The sequence below is a fragment of the Triticum aestivum genome, chromosome 4B (assembly GCF_018294505.1).
Source record: "Triticum aestivum cultivar Chinese Spring chromosome 4B, IWGSC CS RefSeq v2.1, whole genome shotgun sequence".
NCBI lineage: Eukaryota > Viridiplantae > Streptophyta > Magnoliopsida > Poales > Poaceae > Triticum > Triticum aestivum.
The window spans coordinates 208,455,265-208,477,643 of record NC_057804.1 but is presented as its reverse complement, the minus strand read 5'-3'; positions in this window follow the sequence as shown (position 1 = coordinate 208,477,643).

Below are 22,379 nucleotides of genomic sequence, written 5' to 3'. Positions count from 1 at the left end.
TGAGAGAGAGATAGCAAGGGCTGATACATACGACTTGAATAGAGCAAAACAACATCATGAAGAATGCAATGCACATGGTGATTATGATGAAATGCAAAATGACAAGAGGCACAATGCAATGTAAACAATGATGATCATGAAGCAAGAAGCAAATATGACAAGGCACTCAACATAATCATGGCAACAATCATAGGGAAAAGAAATATGCAAAACAATTATGACAGTGCCACACGCAATAAACACACAACAACAACTAAAAATAAATGGGAGGCAACTGTAGCATCGGTCTCAGGGCATCACACTATCGCAGAGCAGTCTTGAAAACATGGGTGCAAGCTTGCCTGGTTGCATCATCTTGGTTATCCAACTTGAACCTCATCTATTAAAAATTATGGGAGTCATTATCAGCAACCTAGAAAGTATGGGACAGAACAATACGATATTACTAGTTTCCATACATAACCATACTTAAAGATAAATGCTCGAGGAAGGTGTTGAAATGGGTTTCGTCTTTTTCATCCCTGTACTGAATCCATGTTGGGAGGATACATGCATGACACCTAACAAAAACTGCTGCCTCTGATACTAACTTGGATGACTCTGTAGCATCACATGGCCTTTTTAAACCTGCCTCAAAACGAATCTCCATTCTTCCTCCTCTGGATTTAGTTAACCTATTGAGCATTAACCCTAATGTTTGTTTCCTCTTACACCTAGGTGCTAGTGCAACAACGAACATAGGAAGTGTTAGTGTACTTCAAACTGTGAGACTACATATTATCGGATTTTGGGTTCCGCAAAACCCTTGAGAGGTTCGAACTCTAGGGTGCGTGCAAAGATCACAACCTACCCAGCCTGCCAACTCGCAATCCTCATAGCCTGGAGTGTGGAGCTCAAAGGGAAAGGAAGACACGGTAGTTTATCCTGGTTCGGGCCACCTCTCGGTGTAATACCCTACTCCAGCTTTGTGGTGGATTGCCTCGAGGGGTTGTGGATGAACTAGTATAGTGGTTGAATAGCCTCAGGAGGTGAGGTGTTCTTGAGCTCAAGTGAGCTGGTGAGATGGTGAGGGTAGACTGGATTCGATGGATCCCGATCCCCCTCTATGGTGGTGGCTAGGTCCTATTTATAGTGGCCTTGGTCCTCTTCCCAAATGTAGGTAGGAAGGGATCCCACAACAGCCAAATTTGAAGGGAGACAACAAGTACATCCTATCCTGACTGAAGTGGTCTTCGCCTGCAAAAGCCGCTGGTCGTGACGCTACGGTGGGCTCACCGATGACCTCCGTCCTGCCGTCCTGGCGGTCTTGGTCTTGTTGCACAAGAATGGAAACCTTCCATTGATTTACGCCTGCTGCTAGCCTCATTTGCACCAAAGAGGAAACATGCACTCTACACCCCCTGGCGCCCGCCTAGCCGTGGTCGTCATGGCTCATGTCAGCTGAGCCTCACGAGGTGAGCCTTGCTTAGAAATCTTTGCTCCTCGGGAGCCAGGATGGGGAGGCCAATCCCTTGGGAGGTCTTGATGTTGCCCTCCACGCGAGGCTTGGCCCCTCGCGTGGGTCTTGAGTTGTTTATGCTGAAGCTGGGCCTTACCAGGCCGTTGATAGACCCACAAAGTGGGCCGCAGGCAGGCAAGTCTGGGTACCCCCATATCCAGAACACCGATAGTAGCCCCCGGGGCAAGGCGCACTCGGACTTGGCTTCTGGGTGAAGCCAAAGGGCAAGTGCGGAGCACCGCAGGCCTTAATAGCATGTGGCCTTAGACGACGTGTGGCGATTGATGGGACATGGGCGTCTCCACTTCCTCATGCTGCCTTGAAATCCATGTGACTTGACGAGTTGATCCTGCATGCAGAAAGGCATCATTGTGCTAGATCATGGAGGCCGGTGGTTGACCTCCCTTCGGCTATGAATGAGGGGACGGGAAGAGCCCCCCTCACTCAACTCTTTCTTCGTCTTCGCTACTCGTCCCTCCTTCTTCTCCACCTTTGCGTAGCATCCATGGCACCGACGAGGAGGTTCTCGGCTCCTTAGAAGGGGAAGGCTCCTAATGAGGGACCAGCTTCTCCACCACCCAAGAGGGGCCGCAGCCGTCCCTGCAAGCATGCCGCGACCACGGCGGCACCTCCCAGGGGGCACGGGTGCGCATCTCCGGGGGTCGGCAACTCCATTGGCCTTCGTGGTGGTGCTTCTTCTTGCGGCGGGGGCCATCAGCCATAGGGCAGCCCCCGCGACGAGGGAAGGTGCGCTATGGTCGCTCGCCCTCCTCAACCGCGCTTCTCCTTGATGGATGTGCTCCCGGAGGTCGTGGTGTGGTCTGAGAGGCCCGCTGGCACCTCATTATGGCTTTCGTGCTTCTTCACCGGTGAGCTGCCGACCTTGGGGCATGACGGCCTCTGGCTGCAGATGCATGGCTACTGTAGCTGGGCCTCGTGGGTGGGGATCGAGGTCGCCCCCGCGGGCAGCATGGTCCTGACCTACGGCTGGCAGGCATTTGTCCGCGCACGAGGCCTGAGCGGGAGGTGCACCCTCCACTTCAAGTACGATGGCTTGGCGACCATCTTCGTGAGGGTGTTCATGGAAGACGGCCACCGTGCGGGGTGCTGCCAAGAAGACGGCAGCGACGATGAGCTTGACCTTGATGTCGGACGCGTCGGGGATGGGAGTGAGCTTCGCCTTGACGATATCCACACCTCCTCCTGCAGCGGAAGCTCTTCCTCGGGCGAGAGCTCGAGCAGCGGCGACTACAATCAACCTCTGCAACGCCAAGTTCGGATCGAGGGAGGTGGCAGATCGTCCTGATCTCAGGGACTGCCGAACATGGACTCAAGACCTACAGCGGCCTTGCGGGCCGCTTTTGTTTAACGTTTCCTACCTTCTGCGATTTGAGAAAAGTAGGGTGCCCCGCTGGGGTGTGTAATGAACTATGGCAGTTATGCCATTTATGCTATGCTTGTTATCTTAATGCTATGACATGATGTCTGTATTCTGGGTAGGCAAGGGTAGGGTAACTTAGCTTGACATGTTTGCGGTAGCTTCCCACCTCACAAGGGCACGACCCTTGACACCTGGTGAAGCCCCCATTTCCTGGTGACTCGGGGGCCACTGGCCTCGGGAGGTGTTTAAGGCCGCGGGAGACGCCATAGAGCTGCTGCTGAGCTATTTAACGGAAAAAGAAAACTTAGCGAGCACCTCATTCCTCCTTGCGCGAGCTCCCTGCTATAGGTTTAGCTGTGGCTGCCGCGTCGGGCTGCCCCAGGGGCACGGACATGAGAGGGTGCTGGTGCCCATGAGCTAGATCGAGGGCTCCTCGTGAGGGTAAAGCCGAAGCACAGGGGCAATGGGGTTCGGCGAGGTGTGCTTGTGCGGGAGCGAACCCATGCGTACACACCTGCCTAGCCCCCACCCGCGAGGCGCGTGAGGAGGAGCGGCGGGCAATTGCCGCCCTTTCCAATCCCAAGAAATGAACGAGCGAAACGAGAGGAGAGAAAATCCAACTTGGCGAACCAAAACCCGAAAACTGTGAATTCCATTAAAAGACTGCGAAACAACTTCAGAAAGCAAGTAAATGAACAGCTGCATCTGACACCTAGTCTAGTCTTGTCAGGCCCAATATGCAATCCGATCTGAGAGGAACTCGAAGGCCCCACCAAGGATAGAGCCGCATATTGGAACACTTTTGCAAGGTGGATATCATTACATCGTACCCTTACATAATATATGGGGATACATACAAAAGGGATACAATGCCACATGAATACAACAATATCATACATAAGAGCAACATCTGACCATGGATGAAACACAAACAGAAACTCAAGCGACATCCACCCTGCTAGCCTAGGCTGCCGACCAGGAACCTAACCCCTGAACGAAGAAGAAGCAGAAGAGCAACTCCAAAACAAAAAGCCTCGCTCTCACGTCATGATCATCGCATTACCTATACCTGCAGCTATCTTTTAGTAATCTGTGAGCCACGAGGACTCAGAAATCCCATTACCATGGGTATCAAGACTAGCAAAGCTTAATGGGTATGGAATGGATAAGTGGTGACGTTGCAGCAAGCGACTAAGCAATGTATGGTGGCTAACTTACGTGTACAAGAATAAGATGAGAAGCTACACAAACATTCGCAAACTAGTAATGATCAAGAAGTGATCCTGAACTACTTACGTTCAAACATAACCCCACTGTGTTCTCTTCTCGAACTCACCCGAAAAGAGACCATCACGGTTACACACACGGTTGGTATATTTTAATTTGATTCTGGTGTCAAGTTCTCTACAACCGGACATTAAAAATTCCCATCTCCAACATAACCGCGGGCACGGCTCTCGAAAGTTTAAACCATGTAGGGGTGTCCCAACTTAGCCCATGACAAGCTCACAATCTGCGGAGACAATCCTCCATCGCGAGACATTAGATCAGACTCGGGATCCCTATGCACAAGACATTTCGACAATGGTAGAACTAATACAGCAAGACCTCCCGGCGTGCCGACACCCTGATAGTAGCCACACTTATCTCGTCTCAGGCCACAACAGATGAGCAAAGCATACAAGTACCAGATAACCCAAGTTGCCAAGGGGCAGTCCTGCATGATGCTCTAGTTTGGGACCAACACCATCAACACTGGCCCCCCTGTTTATGTGGAAATCCTTGGGTTCATGACGCCCTATGTCAATTAATTAATTAATTCAATATTCTTATGTAAGCAAATGTTAAAAGGAATGTTGGGCCTTGGTGGAAGAGTTTTATTCAAAGCGAACTGTCAAGAGGGGCCCATAAACCATCATCGTGATAGGGACGCAAAATCAAGGAACATAACACCGGTATGAAGGAAACTAGGGCATCAAGAGTGGAACAAAACATCAGGCATAAGGCCGAGCCTTCCACCATTTACCAAGTATATAGGTGCATTAATTAAATAAGAGATATTGTGATATCCCAAGATATCCACGTCGCAACATGGAACAACCTGCAACTAGCAACGCTATAAGAATGGCTGAGCAAGTGGTAACATAGCCAAACAACGGTTTGCTAGGATGGTGAAAAAGGTTAGAGGCTATTTCATGGCAATTTGGGAGGCTTGATAAACAAGTGGTACTAAGCGTGGCATAGCAATAGCATCGAGACAACTAGCATATAAATGAGAGTAGTGAGATCCAGGGTAACGGTCATCTTGCCTGAAATCACACTAGGAAGAAGATCGAGTCCATGAAGAAGATGAACAGGCATAGACGAGCCAAGCGTAGTCGAAGGAATCCTCACGATCGCAACGAAACATGAAGTATCGAGAAGGAGCACAACCAGAAAGAAGCAAACAATATGGTAAACACCCAACACATAAATATGGCATGATGCTCAACCAAGGATGATGCATGACAACGCTATATGATGCTACTCGTGGCAAGGTATGATGCATACAAGACCACACATCAAAGCAAGTTTAAATGAGGCTGGAAACAACATATAACAATTCCGGTAAGTCCTCATATGCAAATTTCGAATTTGGTCCAGATCTGAACAAAATATTAAGTTGGAGTTGTTAAACCGCAAGTTAAAGTGCACCATGATTATCTACACGAAATTCTAGTCAAGTTACATATAAAGTTCATTTAATTCGGAGCTACGGCCTAGAAGATATGAGCAACACAAGTTAAACATGACATTGATGCAAAATGCATTCAAACATCAAGCAAACACCAGCAAAACATGGATGCAACAAGATAATATGAAACTAGATGCAATTCTAAGCAACTTTCATATAGAGCATGCTCAAAACGGAGCAATGGTGCAACACATACACTCCAAACAAGATATAACAACAATCTGCCCAAAACAGCAACTAGGCACTTTGCAATCATCAAAACAACATGCTACAGGAAACATATGAACACAAACTTGATATGCGCTCAAAGTAAAGATAACATGCTTCAAATATCATTAAGGTATAGGTTCATAGGCACCAAGATTAATCCAAGATGATCAATGCAAAAAGCAACTTCATAAACATGGCATATGCATGAGAAGAGTTAATATGATGACATGTTGGAGGCATGAAACAAAGATGCTACAGAAACTATACATAGAAAACAAGGGTATGGCATCAAAGTATACATAACAAAGAGAAAATAACATCAAGGCGTCATATGCATATGACCTATGGATTAGTGGGAACCAACAAGACAACTTTGAATGTTGAAACGGTTTCAGCAAGTGTAAAACAACAACATTATCATAGCATGTTTGCAAGCTGGAAACATAGGTAATATGAAGTCCAAAATTATCAAACTTGGTATGCGCACAGATTAATCATAGCATACTTCAATTCATGTAATTGGAGCATCTCCAAAAGAGCCATAGATTAATTAATAGCAAGCTCACAACATGGCATCGTGAAGTTGACAGAAAAGTGGAACATCATTCAGGCAAGTTCATAGCAACATAAACATATTCTACATGATATATAAGGCATAATTTGGCATGGAATGATAGATCATAAAATCGATATCAAAACAAGTCAACTAGACATCTCCAGATTATGCATGGATTAGATGGTAGTATCAATCAAACACGACAACATGATATAACAGATTCAGACTTAGCAGAACATTAGCAACAAGTAGTCCACTTCACAAGCTTGATGCACTCACTACAGGGCATACCAAAATAAATGGCTTCCTCCACTGAAACGATGGCATGATTATGCTCCTAAAACATATGGACATGACGCTCAAAATAAAATCACTCAAAAAGATATGAAAATGACAAAATGACAAGTTACAGCAGTTAACATCAGCAAACACTTGCAACAGAGATTGACATGTCAATATGCAACCTAACATGAATGCAAATGCAACTAACATGTAGAGCACTCTGAGATGAACAATTGGAGCATCTACAAAAGAGACATAGATTAATTAATAGCAAGCTCACAACATGGCATCATGAAGTTGCAGAAAAGTGGAACATCATTTAGGCAAGTTCAAAGCAATGAAAACATATTCTACAGGACATATATAAGGCATAAAATGGCATGGCATGATAGAGCATAACATGGACATCAAAACATGTCAACTAGATATCTCCAGATTATGCATGCATTAGATGGTAGAATCAAGCAAACACAACAACATGATATAACATATTTAGACTTGGCAAAACATTAACAGCAAGTAGTCCACTTCACAAGATTAATGCACTCACTACAGGGCATATCAATGTACATGGATTGCACCACTGCAAATATGGCATGATTATTAAACATGTTGACATGATGCTCAAAAGAAATGCACACAAAAAGATATAAAAATGACAAAATGACAAGTTACATCAGTTTTTAGCAGTTAACATCAACAAACACTTTTGCAACAGACATTAACATGTCCATATGCACCCTAACATGAATGCAAATGCAACCAACATGTAGAGCACTCCGAGATGAACAATTGCATATCTAGATCATCACCATAGGATGAACAGGGACAAAGTTAGAACACTCAAAGATGCATACATGATGTTAACAAGCAGTAGGTTTCAACAGTTTATATCAGTTAGCAGTTTTGCAACGAAGATTAAGGCATCAATATGAACAGTAACATGAATACCAACTACTCCAACATCTAGAGCATCAAGAGATCAACATTTTGACATATCATGCACGCAAAAAAGGAGTCACGTGCACAAAGATATCACAGATCAGACATGCACACTTAATGCACAAAAACAGGATGAGCGGTATTGACTATATGACACCTAGGGCAATGGTTAATGTGGAGTGCTCACCAGAGGGCCCGTGGGCCGGTTGGTTCGGCAGCGGTCAGTTCAGCGAGGGGTTCGTGGGCCGGTTCATGTGAACCACCGACTAACGCTGAACCGGACCTAACCGGGGCGGTCCGGGGGCTCAGGATCGGTCCAGCGGCAGAGCGGAGCGAAGGCGGGGTCAACCAGTGTGTGAGGGCATGGCGCGGTGGCCAGGACCACGGGGCGACGTGCCGGTGAGGGTAAGACGCCGGAGACGGACGGATCCTGGCCGCACTTGCCCAGATCTGCTCGGAGGCAGGCGGCGGCGGCCTTCGAGCGCGGGGCAGCGACGCAGAGCCACTGGGCGAGCGGTGACGGAGGCCCGACGCGGTGGCAGCTCGGCCAAAGGGGCTCGGGTGCACACGCAAGTGCCTCTGGGTTTAGCGCGATGGAGTATTGGGCCAGGAGGCGAGGTAGGGCGGTGGGGCTTGGCGCGACGGCGAGCGGCGAGGGCGGCGGGGTCTGGCGTGGAGCTGGCGGTGCAGAGGTGGGAGTGCGGGGTGTGGCTGCGGGGGAGCAGGCGCACCGAGCCCAGATTTGGCCTGGGGCGGGCCGGCTGCGGGCTTCTGCGGGCCGCGGTGGAGGTGGGCGCGGGGAGGACGTGGAGAAGCCACGTGGTGCGCAGGGAGCGGCTGGGGGCGGTGGTTCGGCCAATGGCATTGTGCCAAGTGGACGCGAGGAGGTGGAGGGCGCCGGAATCAAAGGAGAAGGTGGGAGGTGGTGGCGTCTGATGATTGGAGGGTGCGCGGAAATTGAAGAGGTGGAAGGGGAAGGCCAAAATTGGCAGGGGAGACATCTATATATTGTAAGGGAGCTAGGGTTAGGGGGTTTTGAGGCCGTTTTGGAGCCGTTCGATCGCCATCGGTCGTTCCGGAGTGGGGGGGGGTAAGTAGGTGGGCTAGTGGGTTGTGTAGGAGGGCTTGGGCTAAGAGGTGAGAAGAGAAATGCAGTCCGGTAGCAGTTTCCGGAAACCGAAAACATCCGACAAATAAACCGGCAACGGTGCCACTACGGATGATGGTTGGGCTATGAAACAGACTGCGATTGCGACGAAATTTGGCAGGCGGTCTACTTACACAATAACAAGACCGCACACCAACTTTCACCCCATTCCGAAAACGTTTTATGCCACTTATAAAATAATTTTTCGGAGGTGCCGCGGGCGCGTGCAAGTGTGTCTGGGCTCAGAATGGACAACAGAGAGAACTGGGAGACCAGAATGAATGCAAGTTTTAAAAAACATGCAGATGAAATGCATATGATGACATGGAAAACTGCAACACGCAAGCGAATGACATGACAATGACGGCGAATAACTGGATGACACCTAGCACATCGGTCTCGGCGCATTACAAGTCTTCTCACCAGCGTGGAGCTAAGTGTTGCCACTAAGACGTGGGAGGGAGCCCCCGTGAGGCCCCAGGGTGGCACTCAGGAGACTCCGGGGCGTGTACAACCCCACTCATTATTAGGTGAGAGTGTCACAAGCGGAGACCTTCACAGGCCAGAGCCTTGCTTCATGGGTAGAACCTCCGGAGGTGCTGGATGTTCCAGGCGTTCTGGATGGGGATCCCATCCTGTGTCTCCAGGCACGCGGCGCCAGGCCCGGAGAGACAGACAATCCTAAACGGGCCCTCCCACATGGGGGAGAGCTTGTGCAACCCTTCCCTGGAGTGGACCCGCCTCAGGATGAGATCGCCCACCTCGGGCATCCTCAAGCGGATGCTGCGGCAGTGGTACCGCTGCAGCGCCTGCTAGTACCCTCCCGCTCACAGCAAGGCTTGATGGTGGCATTCCTCACCTAGCACACGATCCATCCCCCGCATGGCGTCCTGACGTGCCTCATCGAACGAAAAGACCCGCGTGGAGCGAAGCTTGACCTCGTGTGGGAGAACCTCTTCAGCTTCGTAGACGAGGAAGAATGGTGTCTCGCCCGTCGGCTTGGATTGGAGCTCGTCGAGCCAGCCCCTACTACAGGGCTCGAGCTTCTTCTTGAAGGTCTTTGCCTTAAGGCCTCTCAAGACTTCTGCATTGGCGCGTTTAGCCTGGCCGTTGCTCCTGAGGTGCAACACTGAGGCGTAGCATATATGTGTTCCAAGGTTAGAACATTATGTTTTGAAAAGGTTGCTAGTGAACTGCGAGCCATTGTCAGTGATGATGCGATTAGGAACCCCAAACCAAATCACGAGGCCCTTAGTGAACTTGACGGTCGACCCGGCTTGTATGGTGCGGACGGCTTCTACCTCTGCCCACTTGGTGAACTTGTCGATGGCGACGTAGAGGTAGCGGTAGCCCCCAAGCGCTCGGGGAAATGGCCCCAGGATATCCAACCCCCAGACCGTGAACGGCCATGTAAGCGGGATAGTTTGGAGGCCTTGCGCAGGCTGGTGGATCTCCTTGGCATGGAACTGGCAGGCTTCGTCGGAGCACACGAGTTCTATGGCGTCGTTGAGTGCTGTGGGCCAATAGAACCCACTTCGGAACGCCTTGCCCACGAGGGCGCACGATGAAGAGTGGTGTCCGCAGTCCCCACCTTGTATGCCCGCCAGCAGCTCGAGCCCATGCTCCCTGGAGAAGCACCACAAAGGAACTTCATTGGGCCTTTTACGGTACAGCTCATCATTCCGGATGCAGTACGCGGTGGCTTTGTGAGCCATTCGCTCGACATCTTCATCGTTCTCCGGCAAGGTCCCCTGAAGCAGGTACGTCTTGAATTCCTCTATCCAGCACCCCTCGTAAAGCTCGAGCGCGAGCAGCAGGCGGACCCCTGAGGATGGTTCACAGGCCGGGGCGCCTGTTGCTGGTGCTTGGGGTAGGTCCTCCCGAGGTGGTGCTAGTGTCGCAGCGGGGGGACCGCCGATGGTTTGAAGAGCCATTCCTCAAACACCCCTTGCTCCTGAGGTAGCCGCCGGGATGCCCTCTTGGCAATGTCTTCCACCTCCTTGCTTGTGCCTCACGGCACGTGTCGTAATTCCAAGCCCAAGAATCATTTCTCCGTCTTTCGTACCTCTTCCAGATATGCTTCCATGTGCTCATCCTTGGGGATGTACTCTTTGTTGGAGAAGTTGACGAGGAGCTGGGAATCGCCCTTGATGGAGAGACGCCTCACTCCCAACGCTGATGCGGCCCTGAGGACGACGAGTAGGCCTTCATATTCTGCGATGTCGTTGGAGACCTTTTCTCCCTTCTGGAAACAGAGTTGTACTACATAGTAGAGCTTCTCCTTGCTGGGTGAGATGAGGACGGCTCCAGCCCCCGCGCCCTGTCGTGCGAACGCACCGTCGAACTACATGATCCACCCGTCTAGCGCCTCGTCTCTGGGTGAGAGGGAGCAATCCTCGCAAATTCCGCAGTCAGGGACGTCGGTCCACTCTGCCCTGAAATCTGCGAGGGCTGCGCCCTTGATGACCCTGGTGGTGCTGAACTCGAGCTGGAACGCCTGAAGCTTGATGTTCCACTCTGTGACCCTCCTGGTGGCGTTAGGGCTCCGGAGCACCCTCTCAAGTGGGTAGGCTAAAACGACCTTGATGGGATGACCCTGGAAGTAGTGGCACAACTTTCGGGAAGCGATGAGGAGTGCAAGCAAAAGCTTTTTGGGCATGGGGTAGCGCGCTCGTGCCTCTCGTAGCATTGTGCTAACGAAGTAGACCGGATGCTCGATGAGAGGGGAGGTGTTGGCGAGGTCTTGTGTCTCTTGAGGATGCTGACCTTCAGGGGCCCCATCACCTGCTACATCAGCCGCGGCCTCATGAGTATTAGCCTCAGGAGCCCCTCCGGCTGAAGGGTCGGCTTGAGCATCTGGAGGGACATCGGCTATCGGGTCATCTGAAGCCTCATGAGCACCATCCTGAGGCTGCTGCGCCTTGCTTGGTGACGAGGCACCCTGCTGAGGGTCCTTGATCGGGCGCTCTTCCCTTAGCTCCAACAGAGCGGTGCTGGCGGAGTGAGGGGTGGCGGCCAAATAGAGCACCAAGGGCTCGAGAGGGCGCAACGCCACCATCACCGCCGGGCTGGTTAGGTATCTCTTGAGATCTTGGAAGTCTGCATCAGCTTCAGGGGTCCACTCGAATGGCCCCTTCCTCTTCATGAGCTTGAAGAACAGGAGGGCGTGTTCCCCCAGCTTGGAGATGAAGTGCCCCAGCGAGGTCACGCAGCCCGCTAGCTTCTACATCTCCTCGAGCGTTTGTGGCGGGCTCATGTCTTCTATGGCCTTGACTTTCTCTGGTTTGGCCATGATTCCTTTGTGCGACACTAGGAAGCCCAGCAGCTTGCCTGAGGGGACTCCGAACATGCATCTCTCAGTATTGAGCCACAGGTCCACCTTGCGCAGGCTGGCAAATGTTTCCTACAAAACTTCAATCAGGGTCTTCGCCTCCCGAGACTTCACCACTATGTCATCAACAAAGCCTCAGTGTTCCTCCCGAACTGCCGGCCCAGGGCAATGTGCATCAGCCGCTGGAAGGTAGCCCCAGCATTACACAGTCCAAAGGGCATGCAGGTGTAGCAGTACACCCTACAGGGGGTCAGGAACATCGTCTTCTCTACATATTGCACAACAATCCTTATCTGGTGGTAGCCCGAAAAGGCGTCCAGGAAGCACAACAGGTCACACTCAATGGTGGAGTCGATGATCTGGTCGATGTGCGGAAGCGGGAATGGATCCCGAGGGCATGCCTTGTTGAGGTTGGTGAAGTCAACGCACATACGCTCCTTCCCCTCTTTCTTGGGTACGATGACTGGGTTCGCTAGCCACTCCGGGTACCGTACTTCCCGGATGACACCAGCATCCTGCAGCTTGCACATTTCTTGTATTATGACTGCCTGCTTCTCAATGGACTGTCGTCAGGCTTTCTGCTTCACTAGGCGCACATTTGGGCACACCCTCAGGTGGTGCTCGTTTATTCCCCTTGAGACCATGACCAGATCCTTGGGCTCCCATGCGAACACTTCCTTGTTGGCACGCAAGAAGCTGACCAATGCTTTTTCTTGGTCCAGGGGGAGGCCAGCTCCTATGGTGAAGGTGGCGCTTGACGCCCCATCCTCATCAACTGGCACCGGCTTCGGCTCAGCTCGGTCTTGGGAAAACAATTGCTTCTTCTTGGCTGGCACTGCCCCGGCCCCCATTCTCGCTTGACTGCACGGAGGCCGCAGTCCTGAAGGCAAGCTTAAGGTCCTGCAGCGCATCCTTGGTGTCCCCTGCCACCATGAGGACACTGCTGCTACCTGGCATCTTCATGATGTTGTAGGCTGGATGAGTTACTGGCATGAATTTGGCCAGGGTTGGGTACCCAAGGATAGCGTTGTATGGTAGGTCGATCCGGGCGATGTCGAAGTCGATGAGCTCGGTGTGGTAGTTGTCGCAGGTCCCAAAAGTGACAGGGAGGCGGATTTTCCCCTGGGGCTGGTAAAACCGTCGCCGACCCTGGAAAAAGCTTTGGTGGGGAGAAGCCAGCCGTGAGGCACGTGAAGCAAGTCGAATGCCTCCATGGAGAGCATGTTTAGGCCGGCTCCACCGTTGATGAGGGTCTTGGTGACCGCCATGTTGCAGATGGTGGGGCTGCAGAGCATCGGGAGCACCCTGCTCCCGCCATTGTAGCGGGATGATCTTCTGGGCCGAAGGTCAGGTCGGCCTTGGGCGCAGCTCAGCCCGGGGGAGCCGCCAACTGCACTTGGGCGGCACGTACCTGGCGGTAGAACTGCTTGATGTGGTGGTCGGAGGGTGGCGCCTGCGAGCCACCCAGGAGAGCTGCAACGGCGGGAGGCGCCGGCGCCAAGAAGTGAGGGATGAAGAGGCTGTGCAGCTCCTCCCAGGAGGCCATAGAGGACTTCAATAGGTTGAGCAGCCAGGCATGTGGCGCCCCTACAAGGGCCATGGGGAGCCAGTTGGCCATCACCTTGTTGTCTCCACCGGCTATCCAAACTTTCTCCACGTACCCCTGGAGGAAGCAAGCCAGATCCGCCGCACAGTCGTAGGGGGGCGGCATCTCTGGCCTGAACTTGGGTGGCCACTTCACCCACCGCCAGGTGGGGGTGAAAGAGTGGAGGCCCATGCCTCCCCCAAAGGTGCGCGGTGGCCCAGTCGATGGAGGAGCGCCTACCATCAGAGCCGACGGCGGAATGTGGCAGATGAAGCAGCGGATCTCCGACGCACCCCTACCTGGCGCGCCAAATGTCAGATTTCGGGTTCTGCAAACCCTTGAGAGGTTCGAACTCTGGGTTGCATGCGGAGATCACAACCTACCCAGCCTACCAACTAGCAAACCTCACAGCCTAGCACGTCGAGCTCAAAGGGAAAGGAAGACACGACAGTTTATCCTAGTTCGGGCCACCTTGCGGTGTAATACCCTACCCCAGCTTTGTGGTGGATTGCCTCGAGGGGCTGTGAATGAACTAGTACAGTGGTTGAATAGCCTCAGGAGGTGAGGTGTTCTTGAGCTCAAGTGAGCTTGTGAGATGGTGAGGGTAGAATGGACTCTATGGATCCCTATCCCCCTCTATGGTGGTGGCTACGTCCTATTTATAGTGGCCTTGGTACTCTTGCCAAATGTAGGTGGGAAGGGATACCACAATGGTCAAATCTGAAGGGAGACAACAAGTACATCATATCCTGACTAAAGTGGTCTTCGCCTGCAAAAGCCGCTGGTCGTGACGCTGTGGTGGGCTCGGCGATGACCTTCGTCCTGCCATCCTGGCGGTCTTTGTCTTGTTGCACAAGAATGGAAACATTTGGTTGATTCCTCGGGACTCTGCGCCTGATTCTAGCCTCCTTTGCACCAAAGAGGAAATTGGCACTCTGCGCCCGCTGGCGCCCGCCTAGCCTTGTTCTTCATGGCTCACGTCAGCTGAGCCTCAAGAGGTGAGCCTTGCATAGAAATCTCCGCTCCTCGGGAGCCAGCCTAGGGAGGCCGATCCCTTGGGAGGTCTTGATGTCGTCCGCCTCGCTAGGGTCTTGAGTTCTTGATGTTGAAGCTGGGTCGTACCAAGCCGTTGATGGAGCCACGCAGTGGGCCGCAGGCAGGCAAGTCTGGGTACCCTCGTATCTAGAGCGCCGACACATATAAACAAGCATGCATCTGTAACTTGACTCCTGCAACTACATTCTAGCTGTTGAAGCTCACAAGGTTCATCTAATCTTGCCAACTCGTCTTCTGTCAAGAGTGCTTCAGAAGTAGTGTTAGGTGGAAAGGGATCTTGGGAACATGTTGCTAGCTGAGTTGATAAACGAGTAACACGTGCTGCTGGTGGTACTATAGAAGGTGTTGCAACAACTAGGGCTGTCTCTGCTTGTTTTGTGGCAGCTATTAGTTTCTGTTTTGCTTGTTTTGCAGCTCGTGTAGCATGGGATACCGCATTTGTATAATTTTTCACTGGATTTTGACCTTCTATTGCACCATCAGTACCAGCAGAATCTACATTATTTGGCCTCTTTAGTTTCCATGTGTCCTTTGTACTAACACCATCCCCTGTCATTCTGTGTTCCTTCCTCTTTCTCTATGCCATGTTAAGTCAAGCTGACAAGAAAAATGAATAAAGATTTAGTTCTTCAAAACAACTTGATGCGTGATATAGATGAACTGAACTTTGATGTTAGACAACCACATGATAGGCGCATGTAATATGTACGAAAAATAGGGTGTCATGAGATAATCAGAACTATGATGTGTAAACTAAGCAGAAGGCATTTCAATAAATTATAAGCAATGCAATGGAAGGTAGACACCATATGAAACATTCTACAAATATTGCTCTGCCAAGTTAACAGTGTCTCATCATCACTAGCATTCAAACAAATGTGAAGCAGTACAAGAAATAAATCATATGCAAGATGCATACAACATCACACTACCAAGTTAAAGGTCTCTCGTCATTAGTGCCATTGCACATTCACATCATTGCATATTCACAGCTTATGATGTGTAAACTAAGCAGAAGGCATTTCAACAAATTAGAAGCAATGAAAGCTAGGCACCATATGTAAGACACAACGAATATCACTCTACCAAGTTAAAAATGTCTCGTCATTAGTGCCATTTCAGCAAATTAGTAGTACAAGCTAGAAAATAATGCGAGATGTAAACTATATCATACTCTCAAGTTAAACGTGTCTTGTGAAAAGTGATTGTTGCATGTTACACAACAGTAGTATTTTGTTGTAAGAACATGGTGTGATAGACAGATATTGTATGTTCTAGAAACAGGAACAAGTATGATATGAGGATGTAATATGTACGAAAAATAGGACCGCATGGCATATTCACAACTATTTGTGTAAACAAAGCAGAAGTAATTTAATCAAATTACAAGCAATACAAGTGAGATACCGTATGCAACATGCAAGACAATATCACACTACCAAGCTAGAGAAAGCACATGGGATGCCGGTTTCACCGGAAGACCGCCATCAGTCCCTCCTTATTTTTTCCTTCCTTTTTCTTAATTGTATTGCCTTGTCAAGTCAAACCCACAAGAAAAATGAAAAAAATCGCTTTTTAGAACTCATTGATGCAGGATTTTGACGAGCACTACTTTAATGTAAGGCGACCGTATGATAGGACGATTGAATATGTAAGAAAAAAGGACAACTTTGCATATTCACAACTATGTTGGGTAAACTTAGTAGAAGGCATTTCAACAAATTAGAAGCAATGAAAGCTAGACGCCATATGAAAGATGCAACGAATATCACTCTACCAAGTTAAAACTGTCTCGTCATAAGTGCCATTTCAACAAATTAGAAGTAGTACAAGCTAGAAAAGAATTTGAGATGTAACATATATCACACTCCCATGTCCAACGTGCCTTATGATATGTGATTTTTGCAGGTTGCACAATAGTAGTGCTTTGATGTGAGAACATGGTGTGATAGACAAATATTGTATGTTCTAGAAATAGGAACACGTGTCTGATTCACTAGTACAATGTGTAAAGTAAGCAGATGGAATTCAACAAAATTAGAAGCAATACAAGCTAGATATCATACATAACATGGCACCACATATAACAGTGCCAAGTTAGAGGGTGCACCTGTGATGGTGCACTAGGGGAGACGTGCTCATCATCAACACAACTACATTGACTGTATATGCATGTGTTTTCTTCCAAATATTCTCAGGGGGGTGGCAAGTAGAATCTGTAGAGGCCCTCTGTTTGGAAGGAGCACCTTTATCCACTGCCTTGCTAATTTCCTTATGCTTTATTGATTTTGAATTGTCAAGTAAAACTGGCAAGAAAAAGCAATCAAATTTACTCTTCAGAACTCATTCATGCATGATATTGATAATCACTACTTTGATGTAAGGCAAACACATGATACCAGGATGGAATATGTACAAAAAACAGGATGGCATGGCAGATTCACAACTATTTGTGTAAACTAAGCAGAAGCCATTTGAACATAGTAGGAGCAATGCAAGCTAGACACCACATGAGAGATGCAACTAATATGACTCTGCCAAGTTAAAAGCGTCCCATCATAAATGGTGTTTCAACAAATTAGAAGCAGTGCATGCTATAAATCATAAGAAAGATGCAACCAATATCACACTACATATACTAAAGGTGTCTCGTCATATTGATTGATGTGGGATACAAAAACCAGTAGTTTTATGTAAGGACATGCTTAATAGACAGATGTACTATGTACTAAAAACAGGAAGACATGTCACATTAACAGGTATAATGTATAAACAAAGAAGAATAGCACATGCAATTTAACAAGATTGAAAGAATTTCAATCTAGACACCATATGCAACATGCAACCACATATCACGCTGCCAAGTTAGAGCAAGCACCTGCGATGGTGGTGTAGGGGAAATGCGGTCATCAACTATAGAGCTACATTCACTATCTTCATCGGGCCTTGCTCTTTCTTGAGAATCATGTGGGGAGGCTGACACGGCATTCTTTAAAAGAGCATCTTTTCTCACAGTAACCAACTGGGGTCACTGTCTCATCATAAGTGATTGATGTGGGATACACAAGAACATTCGTTTGGTGTAAGAACATGGTTAATAAACAGATGTACTAGTATGTACCAAGAACAGGAAGGCATGTCATATTCAAAGGTACAATGTGTAAGCTAAGCAGATGCAATTTAACCAAGTTGGAAGCAATACGAGATAGACACCATATGCAACATGCAACCACATATGACACTGCAAAGTTAAAGCAAGCACCTGGGATGGTGGTTCATGGCGAGCGAGATCATCAACTCCAGAGCTACGTTTACCGTCTCCATCTGCTGACACTGCATACTTTATAACACTGAAATGTGTGTTGCTTATCCGTGTACAAAGCTGGAGCGCCTTCTCTCCTTTCTTTTGTGTTTCTGCCAATAGTTTGGTAGAGGCTGAAATACCCATGCATAAAAAAATAGTGAGAGTATTGGTGAACTATGTGTAGAACTAGTGCACTTTAAAAGTAGAAGATAGCAGGTGGCTAAAAAATAAATGACAGGAGACATATGATAGCTCCACAACATTGCGTGGCAAACACAATAATATTCTACTATGTATGATTTTGTAATATATGAGCACATGGATGGCTGGGAAATGCAGGTACTCCTCCAGCACACTGCCACATGTGGTCCTATCAAAATAACAGTCGACTGAAAATAAATAGGTCAGTCAATTTTTTTGTGAACCATCCGATCTATAAGGAACAGGTAGATAACCTTCATCTACCTCCCGCCAGCCATTGTTGACGATCTTTCTCGAACCGCCAGCGACCACCGGCATAGAGGCCTACCTCCGCTGCCCCACCCTCCCCTCGACCTCACACCACCACTATGCTTGGCAGCGCCCCCTGGCCATCCCTTTAAGCTCGGCCAACCTCCAGATCGGGCGCCAGCAGCTCCTAGGCCCCACACACCCCTAAGATAAACACTGAGGTGCTGCTTCCCCGGCGTAATAGGCAGACTAGCGCCTTTTACGCTGGGGAATGCTTCCTTTAATTGGGAATCAACTGACCAAGAATTGTAATCCAGGGGGCGACGGACCTCTAGCTAAGGTGAAATAGTATTTGAGGAGAAACCTTGTGCATCGCGAGTTACTAGGAACATCTAGTATCAGAAACAAGGTGTAGGAAGAAGCGGTCAACTAGTGTTTTCCGTGGGATGAATACCATGCAAGCAGACATGTAAGATTTGCATGAATAAGGGAAGAGGAATACCATTTCCGATTGCCAGTGTTGTGTCCTTTGGATATCACGCCGATGTTATTCTTTTTACCGGGGTAACTGATGTTTTGGAGGAGGGTGGATCCTTTGACGAACCCATGGCTAAATTGTTCACTGTGTTGTGGTGGCCGTCTGTTGGCAGAGGGGAAGTAGATCCGAGGTGGCAAAGGACGGCGTAGCGGGAATAGCTCATGTGCGGCGGACGGTGGCGATGTTGGAGCAGCAGCAGTGAGGTGTAGGACGGCGTGGTTTAACTAGCTCGGGTACAGCGCACATCAGCGTCCTGGATGCAGCTCGACCTCGGCTTCAACTACTAGCCGTGGAGGGTGTTGTGGTTGCGGTTGCAGTGGACGATGACGTCGGGGTATCAGCTCCGGCGTGATGGAGGAGGGCGGCGGTTGATTGGTGGGATGGGGTGGCGGACGGAGGACGCCAGGGTTTCACGGCTGGTGGAGAGGTAGTTTTGGTGCCCACGGAGTATGAATGGGGAATCAGACAGGGGGCGGGGGGAGCTAATGGGGAACCATTTTTCGGTCCGGGATGCGCTTGTTTTTTTTGAATAGATGGGATGAGGTTGTTTGAAATTTGGGGAAACTACACACTTTTCCCCCCTCTTAAATTTCGGACCTATTGCGGGTCAGGGGTAGGACGATAATCCTAGGTGTCCCAAATAGTGGGCGGGAGCGATTTCGGCCGAGCGCATGTGTGCTTAGGCGGCCATGGTGTATGAATGTTTTTCGGAGGCGGTAGCGTGGCGTCTAGGTGAAGCTACAAACCTACCCCGGTTTAGACCTTTGGACGTCGGGTCGGTAGGTTTCACGGTTCAGAGTTAGAAAAGTAATTTCCTTCTACCAAACACTGGTGTCACGCGGTTTCGGGCGAGTAGAGGCTCTTTTGGCACTTCGTTCGAAATTTTGAAACTGAAGCATTCATGTTTAGAGTATTCCCTCCTTTTTTATGTACTCTTCATATTAGATTTGACTAAAGTAAAATTTCATAAAGTTTGTCCAAGTTTATAAAAAATAGTATAAACATTTATCATAACAAATCTATATGATGTGAAAGTACATTCAATAATAAATCTAATTTTATTGATTTTTTATTACTTATGTTAATATATTTTTTCAATAAACTTGGTCAAAGTTTATAAATCTTGAATTTTACAAAACATAGTATGCGGACTAAATAAAAACGGAGGGAGTACTCTTGAACTTTGAGGATTGACCTAAATAGACAATGTTCAATTTGACCTTGTATGTTTGAAAACCTCATTAAATTATGCGCTTCTTTTTGAATTTTTGACACTTGAAAATCCTATAACTACGATTATTTTAGAATGGAGGAGGTAAATTTGAATCTATTTTGTACATGACTATATATGATATTATGTACAAAAGCAGAGCAAAGATTGCTGCCCCCATAATTTAGGTATGATTTACAAATGCCATGATATCGAATTCAAATAATTGAATGGACTTCGTGTTCAATTTGAATTTTCTAAACTGCCTTTAGTTGAATTCAAATGTATGCTAGTTCCTAGCTAGCTATTTATAATGTTCATCGTGTAACTTTTGTATGTATAATGTGCTTTACACGCACAACATGAACTATACTCATGTTTATATTTGATTGCTAAAGCGATGCGTTGTCTGGAGTTCAAAATACTAACTCCATGGATCAATTATGTCGAATAATAACATAGACATCCTCAAATGACCGCTCCTTACTTGAAATGCTAATATCATGATCCCATCCTAATATTTGGATACAATTTATATTTTTAATCAATGTGTACATCAGTCTTTTAGGTGTAGTTTCACTCTCCATAGGCCCCTCCTCACACACACGCTGATTTTCTCTCTCACTCATACGCAAACATGGTGTATATCCATCGGTGGTCTCTCACACACTGTCTCCCGAGGTGTCTTTCTCGCAGACATGCTCTCGATATAACCCTCCCTCACTCTCGTAACCATTTACGACTATTTTCACTAACCTTTATCACAAGCACTCTTCCTCTCACAAGCATACACATGCACAATCCCCGTCGACCCTTTCTATATACATAGACCTTCCTACGTGTCTCCCGCACACATATTATCTTTAGGCCTGTCTCTCACGCATTGTCTCCACCTATCTTCCTAGAGGCCTACCTCCGCTGCCCCGCCCTCCCCTCGACCTCACACCACCACCGTGCTTGGCAGCGCCCCCGGCCATCCCTTTAAGCCCGGCCGACCTCCAGATCGGGCGCCAGCAGCTCCTAGGCCCCACACACCCCTAAGATAAACACTGAGGCACTGCTTTCCCGGCATAATAGGAAGACTAGCGCCTTTTACGCTGGGGAATGCTTCCTTTAATTGGGAATCAACTGACCAGGAATTGAAATCCAGGGGGCAATGGACCTCTAGCTAAGGTGAAATAGTATATGAGGAGAAACCTTGTGCATCATGAGTTACTAGGGACATCTAGTATCAGAAACAAGGTGTAGGAAGAAGTGGCCAACTAGTGTTTTCCGTGGGATGAATACCATGCAAGCAGACATGTAAGATTTGCATGAATAAGGAAAGAGGAATACCATTTCCGGTTGCCAGTGTTGTGTCCTCTGGATATCGCGGCGATGTTATTCTTTTTACCGGGGTAACTGATGTTTTGGAGGAGGGTGGATCCTTTGACGAACCCATGGCTAAATTGTTCACTGTGTTGCGCTGGCCATCTGTTGGCAGAGGGGAAGTAGATCCGAGGTGGCAAAGGACGGCGTAGCGGGAACAGCTCATGCGCGGTGGATGGTGGCGATGTTGGAGCAGCAACGGTGAGGCGCAGGACGGCGTGGTTTAACTGGCTCGGGTACAGCGCACGTTAGCGTCCTGGAGGCAGCTCGGCCTCGGCTTCAACTACTAGCCGTGGAGGGTGTTGCGGTTGCGGTTGCGGTGGACGATGGCGTCGGGGTATCAGCTCCGGCGTGATGGAGGAGGGTGGTGGTTGATGGGTGGGATGGGGTGGCGGACGGAGGACGCCAGGGTTTCACGGCTGGTGGAGAGGTAGTTTTGGTGCCCACGGAGTACGAATGGGGAATCACACAGGGGGCGGGGGTGGGCTAATGGGGAACCATGTTTCGGTCCGGGACGTTCTTGTTTTTGATTTTTTTGAATAGATGGGATGCGCTTGTTTGAAATTTGGGGAAATTACACACTCCCCCCCTCTTAAATTTCGGACCTACTGCGGGTTGGGGGTAGGAGGATAATACCAGGTGTCCCAAATAGTGGGCGGGAGCGATTTCGGCCGAGCGCATGTGTGCTTAGGCGGCCATGGTGTATGAATGTTTTTCGGAGGCGGTAGCGTGGCGTCTAGGTGAAGCTACAAACCTATCCCGGTTTAGACCTTTGGACGTCGGGTCG